We start from the raw sequence: 18,691 nt of genomic DNA, 5'->3' as shown, positions 1-18,691 counted from the left end.
TCCGCTGCCATCTGAATTTTTTTAATTTTCTGCGGCATGGGCGGGTTCCCAACAAAGAGTCCTCCTTGGCCCCTGCCGTCAAAGCAGCCACCGAGGCCTTGGTTCCCGTGGTCTCTCCCGAGGTGCCAGTTCCTCAAGTAGAGAGCATGGATCTCGACCCCGAGGTTGAGATCATATCACCAATTAGGTCAGCCCTCCAGAGGGGGTCGTCCTAGGTCAGCCATCTGCTGCCGCCACATCTTAATATATGTCGTTGTTCGAGGCCCGTACCTTGGCTCAGACCTGACTGAGCTCGTCCGCTCCAGCCGAGGACAACCCTTTAGCCTTGGCCCACGCCTCAAGGGTCTATGTTCCGAAGTGGTTGGTCAAAGAATCTGACTCGGCCTCGAGGACCTCTAAAGTAGCCAAGGCATGGTCCGAGCATTCCAGCTTCATGCCGACAAGAAGATCATGTGCTCCTTCCCCATTCTCGACCTGATCGACGAGGCGTACTCTTCAGTCATCTGGGTAAGCTTCTACTTCGCAGATTCTTGCCAAGTCTTTTGCTTCAATTGCTGATTTTTCTTCTTATTAGCATGCTCATGAGGTCAGCTACATGCACGAGGCAATCCTGACGCTCGAGAGGCTTGGCTCAAAGCTGGACACGAAGTGGCAGGCTGCCAAGGAGCTCGTCTTCCCGTCAATAAAAAGGCTGCCAGAGCGGTCAAGGAGTATCTCTCCTCAGATCAGTTCAAAGATGAGTTCGTTGAGAATGCAACTGATGCATTCACGAAGGGCTTTGAAGAGTGCTGAGCTCAGCCTCATCGACTTTTCCTAGGGGATGGACTTCTTTGGTCTTCAACTCGACCTCGGCGATGGAGATGATGATGACGATAAAGACAGTAACAATGGCAGCGACGAAGAATGATGTCTCTTGCTCAAATTTTTTTGAGGTTGATGTACAAACTCAAAAGTAATGAAAGTAAAAATTTTTCAAAGTACCTATCTTCAGTTCTCGCTTGCAATATTTACCTTTTCATTTGAGTTCGGCTCATCGTGTCAAATCTTCCTTTGATGCCTCTTCTTAGCTTAAGTCTGACTAGAGGATCAGTGAGGATTTTCAGCCTATCTGGACTCTCCGGTTGGTCTTCTAATAATTCTGACTAGAGGATTGGTTAGGATTTTCAGCCAATCTTGGGCTCCTCGTTGATTTTTTTGGAGTTCATCCCCATGTTTAATTTGAATTCCAAGTGAGCTCGGCTTAAGAAGATCCTGAACGGGTTCAAGGTGTCTCCACTAGAATAGTTGGTTTTGTTATTGAACTATTGTTGACCTCGGAGATCTTAGGTCGGGGCCCAGGCATTTTTGAGGTGTCCCTTAGGTTGGAACCAGGCATTTTTGGGTGTCTCTTATTTTGTCCGAGTCAAATATGCTTGTCATAATTGTTAAACGATCTGAAAGATAGTAACATAACAAGAAGATCTTTGTTAAAAATAAGCTCGGAATAAAATGAACCTTAGTATTAATAGATGTGGAGGTTATCGAAGTTCAAGTTCGTGGGATCACATCACTATCAACATGCTCCAGTTTATATGTTTTTGATCATATTGCTTCGGCTACTCAGTATGGGCCTTTCTAATTTGGGCTTAACTTCCTAAGTTTTTTTGGTTGTGATGTTGCCATCTTTCTCAAGACGAGGTTGCCAGGTTGGAAAAGCTCTTACCCTTGACTCTTGAATTGTAGTACCAAGCTGCTCTCTGTTGGTATGTCGTCATGCAGACTTGAGCTCGTTCTTTGGTCTCTTCTAGTAGATCCAATTTAGCCTGGAGTTGATTTGAGTTTGTTTGGTCGTCAAAGATTTTTACCTAAAGTGATGGAAGCCCGATCTTCAGTGGAATCATTGCCTTCGTTTCAAAAGCAAGGTTGAAGGGTTCTCTTGTACGAATTCGATGTGTTATCTGATACGTCCATAAGATATTGTACAACTCTTTAGCCCATAGTCCTTTTGATTGGTTCAGTCTTGCCTGTAGCCCCTGTAGGATCGTTCGGTTGGTCACCTCAACCTCTCCATTCGACTGAAGGTGTGCTACCGAAGTGAACCGATGGTTGATCCCGAGCTCAGTGAAGAATTCTTTGAATTGGGCACCGTTGAATGATGTCCATTATCTGTAATGATTACCTGAGGAAGTCTGAACGTGAAAATTATGACCTTCTAGACAAAGTCTTGACTTTTGCCTTGGTAATCTGAGCCACTAGTTCGACTTTTGCCCATTTGGTGAATTAATCCACAGCAACAAAGAGAAACTTATGCTGCCTGGTTGCCACTAGAAAAGTTCGAGGATGTCGATTTCTACTATGCAAATAGCCAAGGGCATTCATCAGCATCAATGGCACCGCTGGTCGCCGTTGGATGATTGCAAGGTGTTAACGTAGGTCACATTTCTTGATGAAGTTGGCCGCATCTTTTTGTAGGGTTGCCCGTAGTATTCCTGTCGCAAGATCTTGTAGGCCAAAGATCTAGCCTCTAGGCGATTTCCGCAGATCTTCGTATACTTCTCAAAGTGCATAATATGCCTCGGTCGAATAGAAGCATTTGAATAGTGGCATTGAAAATGATTTTCGGTATAACTTGTCATCGAGAAGGACATAGGTGGGAGACTTGACGCCTTGTTTGGCGAGCTCCATCCCGCTTTGTAGGCTGTTTTCAATTCTTCAACAAGTTGACGAGAAGATCCATCCAACTCAGCTCGATAGTAGTATTCATCATGAGCTCAGGTTTGTCGATGCTCGGCGTCTCTAGGACTTCGAAGTGCATGGCTTTAGTCAGGTTAGCGGTCTCCGAGGTGCCAACTTTAACAGCAAGTCAACCCTTGTATTTTATCTGAGGAATCTGTTGTATGTCAAAATTATGAAAGGCCGGGGTGAGGTCCTTTAACCTTTGTAGATATTTTATCATTGATGGCTTCCGAGCCTCGAATTCTCCTCGCACTTGGCTGACGACTAATTGTGAGTCACTGAAGACTTTCAACTGTTGAACCCCGAGCTCCTTGGAAAGCTTGAGCTTGGTGACGAGTGCTTCATATTCAGCCTCATTAGGTCAAAAATCTAAACCGTAGTGAGTACTCCGTGATCATTCTATTTGGGTTGGTAAGTATGAGTCCAACCCCACTGCCCTTGAGCCAGATGATCCATCTACAGTTAAGCGATCCGCTCTGTGGTCTTCTTCTTGGGGAGCTTGGTAGAAACTTCATCAGGGATTGGTGCATTCCACGTAGAAATCTGCCAACACCTGCATCTTAATTGACGGCCGAGGCTGATACTTTAGGTTGACCTCTTCGAGCTCCACTGCCCCACTTTGCTAGTTGACCTGTATTTTAAAGTTTGTAAATCTGCCTCATTAGCTGTCGGTTAGGATTGTAATTGAATGGGCTTGAATATGTTGAAACTTTCAAGCTGGAGATGATGAGGGGCGTAGACCGTTGTCTCCCAACTTGTCTCGACATCTTGTAGAGCTGACTTGTGTAATAGATCAAGTTTCTGACATTTTTGTTCTTCTCGTACTAAAATTGAGCTTACAATAACAGTTGAGATGGCTAAATATAAGTAAAGTATTCTCCGACCTGAGGTTTTGTGAGAAGAGACGATGAGCTGAGATACTCCTTTAGTGGTCGAACGATCCTTTAACACTCTTCGGTCTATTAGAAAGTTCTTTGATGCTTTAGGGCTTTGAGAACGAGAGGTATCACTCCGCTGATCTCGAGACAAATCTTTTAAGTGCAGCGACCCGACCCTCAGTGTTGAACTTCTATGACAATCTTTGGTGGGCTGCATTTTTTGCACTGCAATGGATTTTCTCTGAATTTTCCTCGATGTTCTATTGTGTCACATGAACCCCAAGAACTTCTCAAGGCGACTCTGAAGGCACATGTCATTGATTGAGCTTATTTGGTAGTTTCTAAGGGTCGTTAAAGGCTTCCTCCAGATTGGTTATGTGTTAGTCCGTTGCTCGGCTTTTTTATGAGCATGTTATCCACATATATCTTCATCAGGATTGTGCATTCCACTAGAAAATCTGCTAACACCTACATCTTAATTGACGGCCGAGGCTGATACTTTAGGTTGAACTCTTTGACTCCACTGCCTACTTTGACTAGTTGACCTGCATTTCAAGTTTTTGAAATCTATTCTCATCTAACTGGTTGTTAGGATTGTAATTGAATGGGCTTGGAAATATGGCCGAAACTTTCAAGCTGAGATGATGAGGGCGTAGACCATTTTCCTCCAACTTGTCTCGACATCTCCATAGAGCTGACTTGTGTAATAGTCAGTTTCTGACATTTTGTTCTTTCTCGTACAAACTGAGCTTACATAACAGTTGAGATGGGCTAATATAAGTAAAGTATTTCTCCGACCTGAGTTTTGTGAGAAGAGACGACGAGCTGAGATACTCCTTTTGTTGGTCGAAGATCCTTTAAACTCTTCAGTCTATTGAAAGTTCTTCGGATGCTTTAGGACTTTGAGAATGAGAGGCATCGCTCCCTGATCTGGAGACAAATTTTTTAAGTGCAGCGACCTCGACCCGTCAGGTGTTGAACTTCTAAGACAGTTTTTGGGTGGTTGCATTTTTTGCACTATATGGATTTTCTCTGATTTTTCTCGATGCTCCTATTGTGTCCACCCATGACCCCAAGAACCTTCTTAAGGCGACTCTGAAGACACATGTCATTGGATTGAGCTTATTTGGTAGTTTTTGAGGGTCGTAAAGGCTTCCTCCAAATTGGTTATGTGCTAGTCTGCTGCTTGGCTTTTTTATGAGCATGTATTCATATATACCTCTATATTCGGCCGATCTTTGTAGCAGTAGAGGCCATTGTTAGTTAGGAACGCAGATTTTTCCCTTATCTTCGGGTGCCATTTGGATCTGGTTGTACCAGAGATTGCATCATGAAGGCAGCAATTGATGTCCGAGGTCACATGTACGAGCCGATCAATCTTCGGGATGGCAAGCTGTCTTGTAGGCAAGCTTTATTCAGGTCGGTGTAGTCGATGCAAACTCGCCACTTGCCATTAGCTTTTTTAACAATACAACATTGGCTAGCCATCCAGGATAGTTCAACTCACAAATAAACGCCTCTAAGAGATTGTCAACTTCTTGGTTGATGACTTATTGTCTTTATATGGTGAAGTTCCTCATCTTCTGTTGCACAGGTTGGTAAGCGGGGTTTGTTAAGCTGGTGAACCATCACCTCAGGGTTTATACCCAGCATGTCAGTGGCCGACTAGGCAAAGACACTAGCATTGGCATAGAGAAAGTTGATCACTTTGGCCCGATTTTTTCCATCCAAGCTCAAGTCGATCTACTCAGTTTAGCCAGGTTCATCTTTTCTTAAGAGGATCTACACCAATTCTTCGGTAAGTTCTTGCTACTTTTTGTGTTCATGTCAAGTGTCCAGTCCTTCAATAGGTAGAGCTTCTATCGATTTCTTTTCTTTGATAGTGGCTATATCGCATTGGCGAGCTATCATTTGGTCACCTCAAATTTCTTCGATTCTGCTTCTTATAGAGAAAAGAACAAGCAGATGATAAGTAGACACCACAGCTCGGAAGGCATCGAGACCAAGTCGGCCTAAGATTGCATTGTAGGATGAGGAGACTCGAACCATGAGAAACTCCAGCTCCAAATGCTTTTCAAGGTTCTGTCCTGCGGTGACCAATAGATTGATCACGCCTTCCATGGGGACAGAATCTCTTGAGAAGCTCACCAGGGGTGCATTAACATTCGAAATGTTTAGGAGGTAGCTTCATTCGTTGGAAAGTATCATAGAATAATACATCGGCCAAACTTCATTACTAAAATGGATTCTTTTTATACCATATTTTGTAATCATAAGAGAAATGACTACACTTATCATAAGAGTTTGTACTCCTTCCAAGTCAGCGTCGAAGAAGGAAATAATGTCCCTAGTATGCTGTCTCTTCGGGACAAGCTTCGCCTCTTGAAAAGCTTCGTTGTCAAAGATGCTTGTAGCCTCGGTAGGTCGGCCAGCGATGGCATTGATGACCTCATTGTTGGACAAATTATGATCGCCTATGAGAGAGATGGATCAGAGCTGAGGCAGGCTCTCCTTGGGCATGTCGGGTGTTCACATAATGATCTAGCTATCCAAATTAGATGGAGTGCCTCGATTTTATCCTTAAGCTAGATGCACTCCTCGGTGTCGATGGCTATGATCTTGATGGGAAAAAGGTGTGGAGTGATTGATTAAACCCCATTTGATTTTTGATTGAGCTCAAAGCATTTTGAGTATATCTTGTGATTACTAATGAATTCAATTGAGTGTTTCAGTTGAAAATCCTTGTCCAAGTGTGTCTAGATTTGGTTCATGAATATTTTGGATAAGTTAAGAAGTCTGCTGACCAAAGTCTGTAGACTCGAGTCGACTCCCGAGTATCACGAGTCGACTCCAAGCGTATCAAGTTCACTGGCACGAGCTCGAGTCGACTCCAGACTTAGTACGAGTCGACTTCGACTGAGAACAGAAGAAGAACAGAAAGCTCATCTCAGAACCTGTCAACGAGTCACTCCTTGAAGTGCGCGAGTCGACTCCAATGTTCAACGAGTCGACTCCAGGGTAGTAAGGAGCGACTCCAAGAGGTACCAAAGAAAAAGTCAGAGAGCAGTTTTTCGGGTCTGAGATTCGAGTCGACTCCAGTGGAACGCGAGTCGACTCGATGGTTGGGCAGGTCGACTCCAAGAAAGCATGAGTCGACTCTCAGCGGAACACAAGGAAAAAGTCAGAGAGCATTTTTGGGACTCTGAGATTCGAGTCGACTCCCGCATTGCACGAGTCGACTCCAGACTGTGCGCATCGACAGCAAGAAAACATGTTACTGCCTCTGAGATTCGAGTCAACTCCCAGACAGCTCGAGTCGACTCCAAGACAAGCTTCACGTCAAAAAGGCAGAAGACCAACTTTCGGAAACTGAGAGCCGAGTCGATCCAGGAAGTTCGAGTCGACTCCAAGACTGGATGAGCCAAAGACAGAGGATCGGGGTTCGGGCTCTGAGATTCGAGTCGACTCCAAGGACAGTCGATCGACTCGAGTGGACAAAATTCAAATTGGATCCACGGACTTCTGTGGATGAGCCGACTCCAAAATTGCCAGGTCAGCTCCAGAAGTTGGCGAGTCGACTCCGGGTCAAGACGAGTCGACTCCCAGTCGTGAACGGCAACTTTAATTTCAAATTTGGAACAGTTGCCGAGTCGACTCCGGAAAAGCTTGAGTCGACTCCCCGCTACAGCCGAGTCGACTCCTGATCGCGCGAGTCGACTCCAACCCACCAACGGTCATATTGTCAGGCTGCGCAGAGTGTGCAGAACGGACAGAAAAAGCAGTTGTAACGGCTAGTTTCCGTGAGGGTTGGCTTAAATAGCCACAGAAGACTGTAGCAAGGCAGAGAACAACTATTCCACTCCAAGCATTCAAGCTTTCAAGCTCTGCAACGTGCTCTTCAACGAAAAAGGGGAGATCAGCATTTACTGCAACCAACTACATCTTCCCCAACAATTAAAGCCTCCTCCTCCTGCATTCAAGTCGACTACTCATTCGAGAGGAGACCGGAGTTCAAGAAGCCATTCCTCTACTTCAGCTTAAAGCGTTTGAGGGCTTCTAAACTCCTCTTTTGATTATATTGTTTTACATCTGCTTTTTGAGAAGCTTATTTTCCTTTCTTTCTATGACTTGTATTTACTTGGTTCAATCGGGGGATTGAATCAAGGGGACTAAGGTTGGTTGGTGAGCCAAGTTAAAAACCAACGTGCGTAAGGGTTTGATTGTGAGCCCGGGAAAACAATCGGAGTTGGTTCTAGTCGGTGAGCCTGGGAAAACCGACCGAGTTCGTTGTGAGCTCGTAAAACAACAAGTTTGGTTGTGAGCTTGCAAAACAACCGGCTGTAATCCAAGGGGGTTATAGTGAAATTCCCAAGTGAGACTTGGGGAGTGGACGTAGGAGCAAGGGTTAGCTCCGAACCACTATAAAACTTTGTGTTTGTGATTGATTGGCTCTTTTCTTCTTACTCTCACATCACTCACAGCACTTAGGATTAATTAAATAACTTGCAATAGTTTTTAATTAATCATCCATAACGTTTTAAATATCTAAGTTAATTTTAAAACCCAATTCACCCCCCCTCTTGGGTTGTCTATCTGGGGCAACAAGTGGTATCAGAGCCTAAACTCTTCCACCCAAGAGTAAAAGATCGAAATGACAACCCATTTGGATCTTCCCACATTGAGGGTCAGTCCACCCAAAGACCTCCATTCTTTAATGGGTCTGACTACTCATATTGGAAGGCTAGGATGAGAATATTCATCCAAGCCCAAGACTATGAGATGTGGACTATTGTAGTAAATGGGCCATACATCCCATCCATATATGTAGAGGGTGTCAAGGTACCCAAACTAGAAACGGATTGGGATGAACATGACATGAGGAAGGCACAACTTAATTCCAAAGCTATGAATGTACTCTATTGTGCCTTAGATAGAAATGAATTCAATAGGGTTTCAACTTGCAATTCTGCAAAAGAAATTTGGGACAGACTTGAAGTGACCCATGAGGGCACGAATCAAGTCAAGGAATCCAAAATAAACATCTTGGTTCATAAATATGAATTATTTAAAATGGATTCAAATGAAACAATCACATGCATGTTCACTAGGTTTACTGATATTGTCAATGGCCTAAAAAGCCTTGGCAAGAACTATACTAACAGTGAGCTTGTCAGGAAAATCCTTCGGTGTCTACCAAGGTTGTGGGAAGCTAAAGTGACGGCAATCCAAGAAGCCAAGGACTTGAACAAGCTACCACTTGAGGAGCTTCTTGGATCCCTTATGACGCACGAGCTCACCATGAAACAACACAACGAGGAAGAGTCCTCCCATAAGAAAAAGGTAATAGCTTTAAAATCTACTTCATCTAACAAAGACTTATCTTGCAGTAGCAGTAGTGAAGAAGAAGAAGATGAGGGAAGATGGTGGTGAGGCACTTCTTGTGCGCAAGTTCAAGAAATTCATCAACCACAAGAAGTCCTATCATCAAGGAGAGGCCCCTCAAATTCCTACCGCAAGGACAAAGGTAAGGAAAGAGAAAATGAGGGGAATGGGTGCTATGAGTGCAAAAAGCCGGGACACATCAGAGCTGAGTGTCCCTTACTAAAGAAGGGCAGCAAGTACAAGAAGAAGAAGAAAGCCCTTGTCATCACCCTATCGGACTCCGACGCATCATCTTCATCATCGGATGAAGAACAAGAAGAGAAGGCCAATTTCTGCTTCGGCCAACGAAAACGAGGTAAACTTTCGATACGCATTTTGATTTTACATTTGATGAACTTTATGATGCGTTTTAATGAATTAATGATTGAATATAAGAATATAAATGTTAAAAACAGAGAACTAAAGTAACTAACCAAACTTACATTCATAAGCATGATTCATTAATTAAGGATAAAGATAATCTTACCAAAGAAAATCTAGAACTTAAGACAAGCAACCAACTCTTATTTAAGAAGACTAACAACTTAACGAAAGATAATGAAAAACTAACTAAGGAACTTTCAGAACTTAAAAACCATAAACAAATCTTAAACAAGGATCTCACAAAAGAACTAAATGATTTAAAAGCAGAAAATCAAACATTAACTAAAGAACTTGGAAAATACAAACCTTTAGTTGAAAGGTTTACGTATAGTTCTGAAAAGTTAAATATGATACTTAATAATCAACGAGCCGTATTTAATAAAGCGGGTTTAGGATATAAACCAAGAAATAAACAAAAACTTCTCAGTAACTTCTTTGTTAAAGCTGGGGAAACTAAAATTAAGAAAATAACTTGCTTTTGTTGTGGGTACAGTAGGTCATAAAGCAAATGTGTGTAATTTTAGGAAAAGTAAAACTAAAAGAAAAATTAAAAAGATATGGGTTCCAAAAGGAACCAACTTGACTAACCATGAAGGACCCAAGAAAACTTGGGTACCTAAGATGACATGATTTGCTTGTGTAAGGAGTGTCTTGCAGCCAAAGTCAACAAAAACTGCTGGTATTTGGATAGTGGCTGCTCAAGGCACATGACGGGTGATAAAGATCAATTTTTCACCCTTGAAGCTAAGAAGGGAGGTGCTGTGACGTTTGGAGACAACAACCAAGGTCACATCATTGGTATTGGTAAAGTTCAAATCACCCCTTCTACTTTTATAGATAATGTTAGATATGTTGATGGTCTTAAGCATAACTTGTTAAGCATTAGTCAATTATGTGATAAAGGATATGATGTTATGTTTAAACCATCACTATGCATTATAACAAATCCTAATGATAATAGTTTAGTTTTTAAAGGAATTAGACGTGGAAATGTATATGTTGTAGACCTAGAAGATCTTGCAAAACATAACCAATGTCTAGTTGTAAATGAAACTAAAGATAATGATGCTAGTTGGTTATGGCACCGTAAGTTAGGTCATGCAAGCATGGACACAATAACTAAACTAGTTAAAAGAGACTCCGTGATAGGTTTGCCAAAATTAAAATTTGAAAAGAACAAAATATGTGAAGCATGTCAATTTGGCAAACAATCTAGGAACTCTTTTAAATCCATAAAATGTGTCTCTACTTCTAGGCCTCTAGAATTACTACACATGGACCTATTTGGTCCAACTAGAACAACAAGCCTAGGTGGAAATAAATATGGTCTAGTTATAGTAGATGATTACTCTAGGTACACATGGGTCATGTTTCTAGCGCATAAGGATCAAGCATTTTCTATGTTTAAGAAGTTCCATAAGGAAGTAACAAATGCTAGAGAGTCTTCAGTCATAGCCATTAGAAGTGACCATGGTTACCGAATTCGAAAATCAATTATTTAACGAATTTTGTAGTAAAAAGGGGATAACCCATAATTTTTCTGCACCTAGGACACCACAACAAAATGGAGTTGTGGAAAGGAAGAATAGAACACTAGAGAAAATGGCTAGGACTATGTTATGTGAAAGTAACCTCCCTAAGTACTTTTGGGGAGAAGCCATTAATACCTCTTGTCACATATTAAATAGAGTTTTATTAAGACCCATTATAAAGAAAACACCTTATGAACTTTGGAAAAACAGAAAACCAAAAGTTAATTACTTTCATGCCTTTGGGATGTAGGTGTTTTGTACATAATAATGGGAAAGATAATCTAAGGAAATTTGATCCTAAATCTGATGAAGGAATATTCTTAGGTTATTCTACAACTAGTAAAGCCTATAGAGTCTTTATAAAAGAACCCTAGTTATAGAAGAATCTATACATGTTGTTTTTGATGACTCTAGTGACATCTCATCTAGTAAGAAGGTTAATTTTGATGATGATGTTGGAAATACTTGAAGAAAGATAGATGAGATGGGATTACAAGATGATAATCAAAAATTGATTGAAGAAGCATCATCAAGCCAAGAGCCTATTGTGGATCATGGGCTAACAAAAGCTTGGAGGTATGCTCACGGGCATCCTAAGGAACTCATTCTAGATGATTCCATCTCAACCGGTTAGGACTAGAGCTTCGCTTAGAAATTTGAATAACCATCTAGCTTTTGTTTCACACTTTGAGCCCAAACATATAGAAGAAGCCGAAAATGATGTAAATTGGATAAATGCAATGCAAGAAGAACTAAACCAATTTACTAGAAACAAAGTGTGGGATCTAGTAGAGAGGCCTTCTGAATATCCAATTATAGGTACAAAATGGATATATAAAATAAGCTAGATGAAAATGGAATTGTTATAAGGAATAAGGCTAGACTAGTGGCAAAGGGTTATAATCAAGAAGAAGGCATAGATTTTGATGAAACCTTTGCTCCCGTAGCTAGACTTGAGGCTATTAGACTATTATTAGCATATGCATGCTCTAAGGATTTCAAACTATTTCAAATGGATGTAAAAAGTGCATTTTTAATGGGTATATTAATGAGGAAGTGTATGTAGAACAACCTCCTGGTTTTGAAAATCATCAATACCCTAATCATGTGTATAAACTGAACAAAGCACTTTATGGATTAAAACAAGCACCTAGAGCATGGTATGAGAGACTTAGTAAATTCCTATTAGAACATGAATTCTCTAGGAGAAATGTAGACACAACATTATTTCTAAAAAAGCAAAATAAGGAGATGCTATTAGTACAGATTTATGTTGATGATATCATTTTCGGTGCCACTAACAATCGCCTCTGTGAAGAGTTTGCTGATTTGATGCAGAGTGAGTTTGAGATGAGCATGATGGGAGAGCTGAACTACTTCCTAGGGCTTCAAATCAAACAATCTGAAGGAGGAATCTTCATCAATCAAGCAAAATATATCAAGGAGATGCTCAAGAAGTTTGATATAGAGGAAAACAAGTCAATCAGCACCCCCATGAGCTCATCATGCAAATTAGATCAAGATGAATCAGGTAAATCTGTAGATCAAAAACTTTATAGAGGTATGATAGGATCTTTACTGTATCTTACTGCAAGTAGACCTGATATTATGTTTAGTGTGTGCATGTGTGCTAGATATCAGGCTAATCCTAAAGAATCACACCTAGCTGCAGTTAAGAGAATTTTTAAATACTTAATAGGAACTAAGAACATAGGGCTATGGTACTCTAAAGAATCTAGCCTAAACTTAATAGGATACACAGATTCAGACTTCGCTGGATGTAAGCTTGATAGAAAAAGTACCAGCGGGTCTTGTCAATTTCTAGGAGAAAACCTTATCTCATGGTTTAGCAAGAAACAAAACTCGGTTGCATTATCCACTGCTGAAGCTGAATATGTGGCAGCCGGGAGTTGTTGTGCTCAAATCTTGTGGATTAAACAACAATTAGAAGATTATGGCATTAAACAAGATAAAATTCCCATTAATTGTGATAATACAAGTGCCATAAATCTAACTAAAATCCAATTCAACATTCAAGAACTAAACACATTGAGATAAGACATCACTTCATAAGAGATCATGTATTGAATAGACACTCCAATTTGTTTGTACTGATAATCAATTAGCAGATATTTTTACAAAACCCCTAAGTGAAGAGAGGTTTAGTGTGCTTAGGAGGGGATTAGGAGTGATTGATCCATCCTAGTGGTGGTTTTCACTAGAATAATAGATTTTGATGATTACAATGTGGTTAAAATAGAGTTTCTTTTCAATGATCATCAAATCAGATCATAATTAGGTGATTTTCCCTCATTTGGCACGATTATAGCATGAGTTTTAGGTGCGTGCCAAAGTTAGAGACGACTCGAGTAAGTTTCAGAGCCGGCTCCTAAGGGGGAGTCGACTCGCGCATTTGCGGGAGTCGACTCGCAAAGATGGCAGCTGAGGGGGAGTCGACTCGCACATTGTCGGGAGTCGACTCGAGGTCGAGTCGACTCGCGACTCAGGGGAGTCGACTCGCAGTCGGGATCCGACTTTTTAACCCTAGGTTTGTCGTTTCGCAAACACTTTTCTTTCAAGCCGCCACTGTTCAAAAAGCCCTAGAGCCGACTCCTAGGTCGTCCCCGATCGTCTCCAACCTCTGTTCGGGTCGATTTTTCACCGGTTCTTAGGGTTTTCGTCCATTCCTAGGTCGTCTCCTGTCCGTCCCGAGTCTCCTCCGTCGACCTTTCTCCGTCCTTTAGGTATTTCTTCTCGTTTAGGTCAAGATGCCTCGTAAGACCGTGGTTAGGAAGAGGTCCCGTCCCGAGGCCGGTCCCGAGCGGCGCTCCAAGGCGCGGCACGATCCCGCGAGGGAACCACCTCCGGCTCGTTCCCGCCTAGGGCGGTTCCCGCAAGGCCGTTGGCCGGGAAGGCCGTCACCACCGGGAGGTATGTCGACTTTGACTATCTCTCCCGGGAAGGGTTCACCATAGGTGATAGGCTTAGAGCCCAGGGCCTAGAGTACTTCCTCACTTTGGACCTTCCCACTTACCCTGGCCTTGTTCAAGAGTTTTATAGTACCGTCCATCGGGGAGATGGAGGTATCGAGGGCACAGTAGTAGGTGTCCCTGTGCGTGTCACGGAGGATCTCATTGCCCACATCCTCCACCTTCCATTAGTAGGGGTGGCTCCCGCACACCCTGAGGATAGAGTTGAGGCCCTTACGGTCGTCTTAGGGCATCCACCTCAGTCCCCCTAGACGAGGTATCTGCTAGCTCACTTCCTATTGAAGTGAGAATCCTTTTGAGTATTCTGTCCAGGTCCATCTTCCCTAAGACAGGAAGATTTGATTTTGTAAATGAGAGGGACCTAGCTATTATGTCTTACATTCTTCAGGACACCCCGGTCAACTTCCCCAAACTCATCTATAGGTATATGTGTGAGCCCCTAGATAGACCTAGGCTCAACCTCCCATACGGCATGATTTTTACTCTTCTCTTTAGGGAGTACGAGATTCCCATTCCTGAGAGGGAACCCTCTCGTGCATTGCGATGGACAGATCGCTTGTGTACGGGGACCATGCACAGGATGGGGTTTCGGAAGAGAGAGGGGGTATGGGTTAGGAAGTCTACCCTCACCGCTCAGACCACCAGACCTTCACCCAGTCCTGAGCCCGATTCAGACTACCCAGACCTTCCAGACCATCCAGACCTTCCATCCACTCCTCCTGCTCCTACCACCTCCGCCGGACCTTCCTCCTCGGCACCACCCTCTATGGCGGTCCGGATTGATCCTGAGCAGCTCCGGGAGCTGCGACAGGAGATAGTCAGAGAGGTGAGGGATGAGCTGCTTCGGGAGCTCCGAGGTGCGGTGCCTGCTCCCACTCCTGCACCCGTATCTTCTCAGTTGGTCCCTTCCTTGACAGCCGTGACTGACATGACGGCTCATGTACGGGAAGAGATCTACAATGTCCGGAGTTTGGTCCAGGCCCAGTTCCACAGCATGAGTGAGGTCACGAGCTCCACTCGACAGATGCGAGAGGAGATAGGTCGTGACATGCACACCACCACCGAGGGGGCCGAGCGCTTGTCGAATGTACTCATCGACAAGCTGGACGCACTTCAGACATCGGTGACTGGGCTTCAGGCATCGGTGACAGAGCTCTCCACTACACATAGCAGAGCCACCACGTCTATCATCACACAGCTTGGCCATGTCACAGATGCAGTCACCCTCCTCATGGAGCAGAGCCGATTGAGAGGAGGAGCCACATCCTCGAGAGGAGGAGCCACATCCTCCAGAGGAGGAGATGCATCCTCGAGAGGGGGAGCTTCATCCTCGAGGAGGACATAGATGTGTTTGAGTTTTGTTTTGTATTGTTTTACTTTACTTATTGTATGCTCAAATCTACTTCAATTCATATCAATACAATGAGTAGACATCTTATCTTCAATTATGTGCCATTTGATGATTGGTTGTGCCATTGATTGTGGTTGATTACCTCCTTTTTGGTATGATGACAAAAAGGGGGAGAAATATGTATAAAATGTGTAAAAGGGGAGAAATATAAAAAAAAATATGTAAAAGAAATCAATGGAAATAAATAAAAAGATAAACTCTTAAAAACACACACAAATTTGTTCTAAGTGGATTCGGTACCTCGAGGCTCATTATCTCTCTTTTGGGGCTCCTAATGGGGTAATCTCCAGAATCTATTCAAGGGATATTCGGAGATTAGCTGAATCCTACTCAAGAACAAATTGACAGATTTTCCCTCTAAAAACAAAAAATTCAGTTCAAAAACTTCAAAGCATTAAAAGGAAATTCAGAGAATCAAAACATAGTTGAATGCATATGTTGAGGGGGAGAATCTAAATTTTAATCAAACTAAATCATTAATGACATATAAGCCACACAATTGATTGCATAATATGAAGGCTTATATAATTCCAAATGAAAGGGGAGCTTTAACTCCGAAATTTGTTGTTTCACTCCTTTCAAACTTGGATAAATTAAATTATCAGACATTTGAATTCATTTATGGATTTTATTTCATTATTTATTGAGCAAGTCATTTTACATATACTCAAAGTTTTGTCATCATCAAAAAGGGGGAGATTGTGGAGTGATTGATTAAAACCCCATTTGATTTTGATGAGCTCAAAGCATTTGAGTATATCTTGTGATTACTAATGAATTCAATTGAGTGTTTCAGTGAAAATCCTATCCAAGTGTCTCTAGATTTGGTTCATAGTATTTTGGATAAGTTAAGAAGTCTGCTGAACCAAAGTCTGAGACTCGAGTCGACTCCCGAGTATCACGAGTCGACTCCAAGCGTATCAAGTTCACTGGCACGAGCTCGAGTCGACTCCAGACTAGTACGAGTCGACTCCGACTGAGAACAGAAAGAAGAACAGAAAGCCTCATCTCAGAACCTGTCAACGAGTTGACTCCTGAAGTGCGCGAGTCGACTCCAATGTTCAACGAGTCGACTCCAGGGTAGTAAGAGTCGACTCCAAGAGGTACACAAAGAAAAGTCAGAGAGCAGTTTTTCGGGTCTGAGATTCGAGTCGACTCCAGTGGAACGCGAGTCGACTCCGATGGTTGGCAGGTCGACTCCAAAGAAAGCATGAGTCGACTCTCAGCGGAACACAAGGAAAAAGTCAGAGAGCATTTTTGGGACTCTGAGATTCGAGTCGACTCCCGCATTGCACGAGTCGACTCCGAGACTGTGCGACCATCGACAGACAGAAAACCATGTTACTGCCTCTGAGATTCGAGTCGACTCCCAGACAGCTCGAGTCGACTCCAAGACAAGCTTCACGTCAAAAGGCAGAAGACCAACTTTCGGAAACTGAGAGCCGAGTCGACTCCAAGGAAGTTCGAGTCGACTCCAAGACTGGATGAGCCAAAAGACAGAGGATCGGGAGTTCGGGCTCTGAGATTCGAGTCGACTCCAAGGACAGTCGAGTCGACTCGAGTGGACAAAATTCAAAATTGGATCCACGGACTTCTGTGGATGAGCCGACTCCAAAATTGCCAGGTCAGCTCCAGAAGTTGGCGAGTCGACTCTGGGTCAAGACGAGTCGACTCCCAGTCGTGACGGCAACTTTAATTCAAATTTGGAACAGTTGCCGAGTCGACTCCGGAAAAGCTTGAGTCGACTCCCGCTACAGCCGAGTCGACTCCTGATCGCGCGAGTCGACTCCAACCCATCAACGGTCATATTGTCAGGCTGCGCAGAGTGTGCAGAACGGACAGAAAAAGCAGTGTAACGGCTAGTTTCCGTGGGGGTTGGCTTAAATAGCCACAGAAGACTGTAGTAAGGCAGAGAACAACTATTCCACTCCAAGCATTCAAGCTTTCAAGCTCTGCAACGTGCTCTTCAACGAAAAAGGGGAAGATCAGCATTTACTGCAACCAACTACATCTTCCCAGCAATTAAAGCCTCCTCCTCCTGCATTCAAGTCGACTACTCATTCGAGAGGAGACCGGAGTTCAAGAAGCCATTCCTCTACTTCAGCTTAAAAGCGTTTGAGGGCTTCTAAACTCCTCTTTTGATTATATTGTTTTACATCTGCTTTTGAGAAGCTTATTTTCCTTTCTTTCTATAACTTGTATTTACTTGGTTCAATCGGGGGATTGAATCAAGGGGACTAAGGTTGGTTGGTGAGCCAAGTTAAAAACCAACGTGTGTAAGGGTTTGATTGTGAGCCCGGAAAAACAATCGGGGTTGGTTCTAGTCGGTGAGCCTGGAAAAACCGACCGAGTTCGTTGTGAGCTCGTAAAACAACAAGTTTGGTTGTGAGCTTGCAAAACAACCGGCTGTAATCCAAGGGGGTTATAGTGAAATTCCCAAGTGAGACTTGGGGAGTGGACGTAGGAGCAAGGGTTAGCTCCGAACCACTATAAAATCTTGTGTTTGTGATTGATTGGCTCTTTTCTTCTTACTCTCACATCACTCACAGCACTTAGGATTAATTAAATAACTTGCAATAGTTTTTAATTAATCATCCATAATGTTTTAAATATCTAAGTTAATTTTAAAACCCAATTCACCCCCCCTCTTGGGTTGTCTATCTGGGCAACAAAAGGCAATACTTCTTCTTGTTTCTCTTGCTCATTGGGGCATTCATTTGATGCGGGGGGTGCAAGTAGCCTCGACCTTTGATTTCCATGAGGATCTGAGTTCTCGGGGCAGTGAGGGGAGTGTACCTCTCAAACTTCTAAGGAAGGCTCTTGGGTCATTGTGAACTTCTTTCGCGTTGAGGTGAAGTACTTCTTGACGCTCCTTGCTCCTCGTGCATTCTTTTGCCTCCTCGGGGAGGTCTCCCACCAATGGACTCGCAATGTGAGGTATGACTTTCTCCGTGTTGGTATATTTTTTTGCTCCTGCCAATATTTCGGCAAAGTTGGCGAAGAAGCACTTCTCTAAGGAGAAGAGAAGAGGAAGCGTGACAGTCGTAAGCCGCCCTTCATAGCCGACATCATGACTGACTGATTCCGGTCGCAAACCTCTAATATCGTTGTGCTAAGCAGTTGACATAATCTCTAAGAGACTCTTTCTTCCTCTGCTTGATGTCGAGCAGTGCATCGAAACTGTGATGCTGCCATTGGCTGAAGATGAAGTGCACTGCGAAGAGACGTCCGAGCTACTTGAAGGAGTAAATAGATTCGGATTGAAGCTTTGAAAACTAAAATCGAGTTGCTTTGAGAAGAGTTGTAGGGAAGACCTTGCAAAGCACAACGTCAGTGGTTCCATGCAGCATCATAAAAACT

This window comes from Phoenix dactylifera, chromosome 10 (assembly GCF_009389715.1).
Source record: "Phoenix dactylifera cultivar Barhee BC4 chromosome 10, palm_55x_up_171113_PBpolish2nd_filt_p, whole genome shotgun sequence".
NCBI lineage: Eukaryota > Viridiplantae > Streptophyta > Magnoliopsida > Arecales > Arecaceae > Phoenix > Phoenix dactylifera.
The sequence above is the reverse complement of the archived record's forward strand: the minus strand, read 5'-3'. Positions refer to the sequence as shown.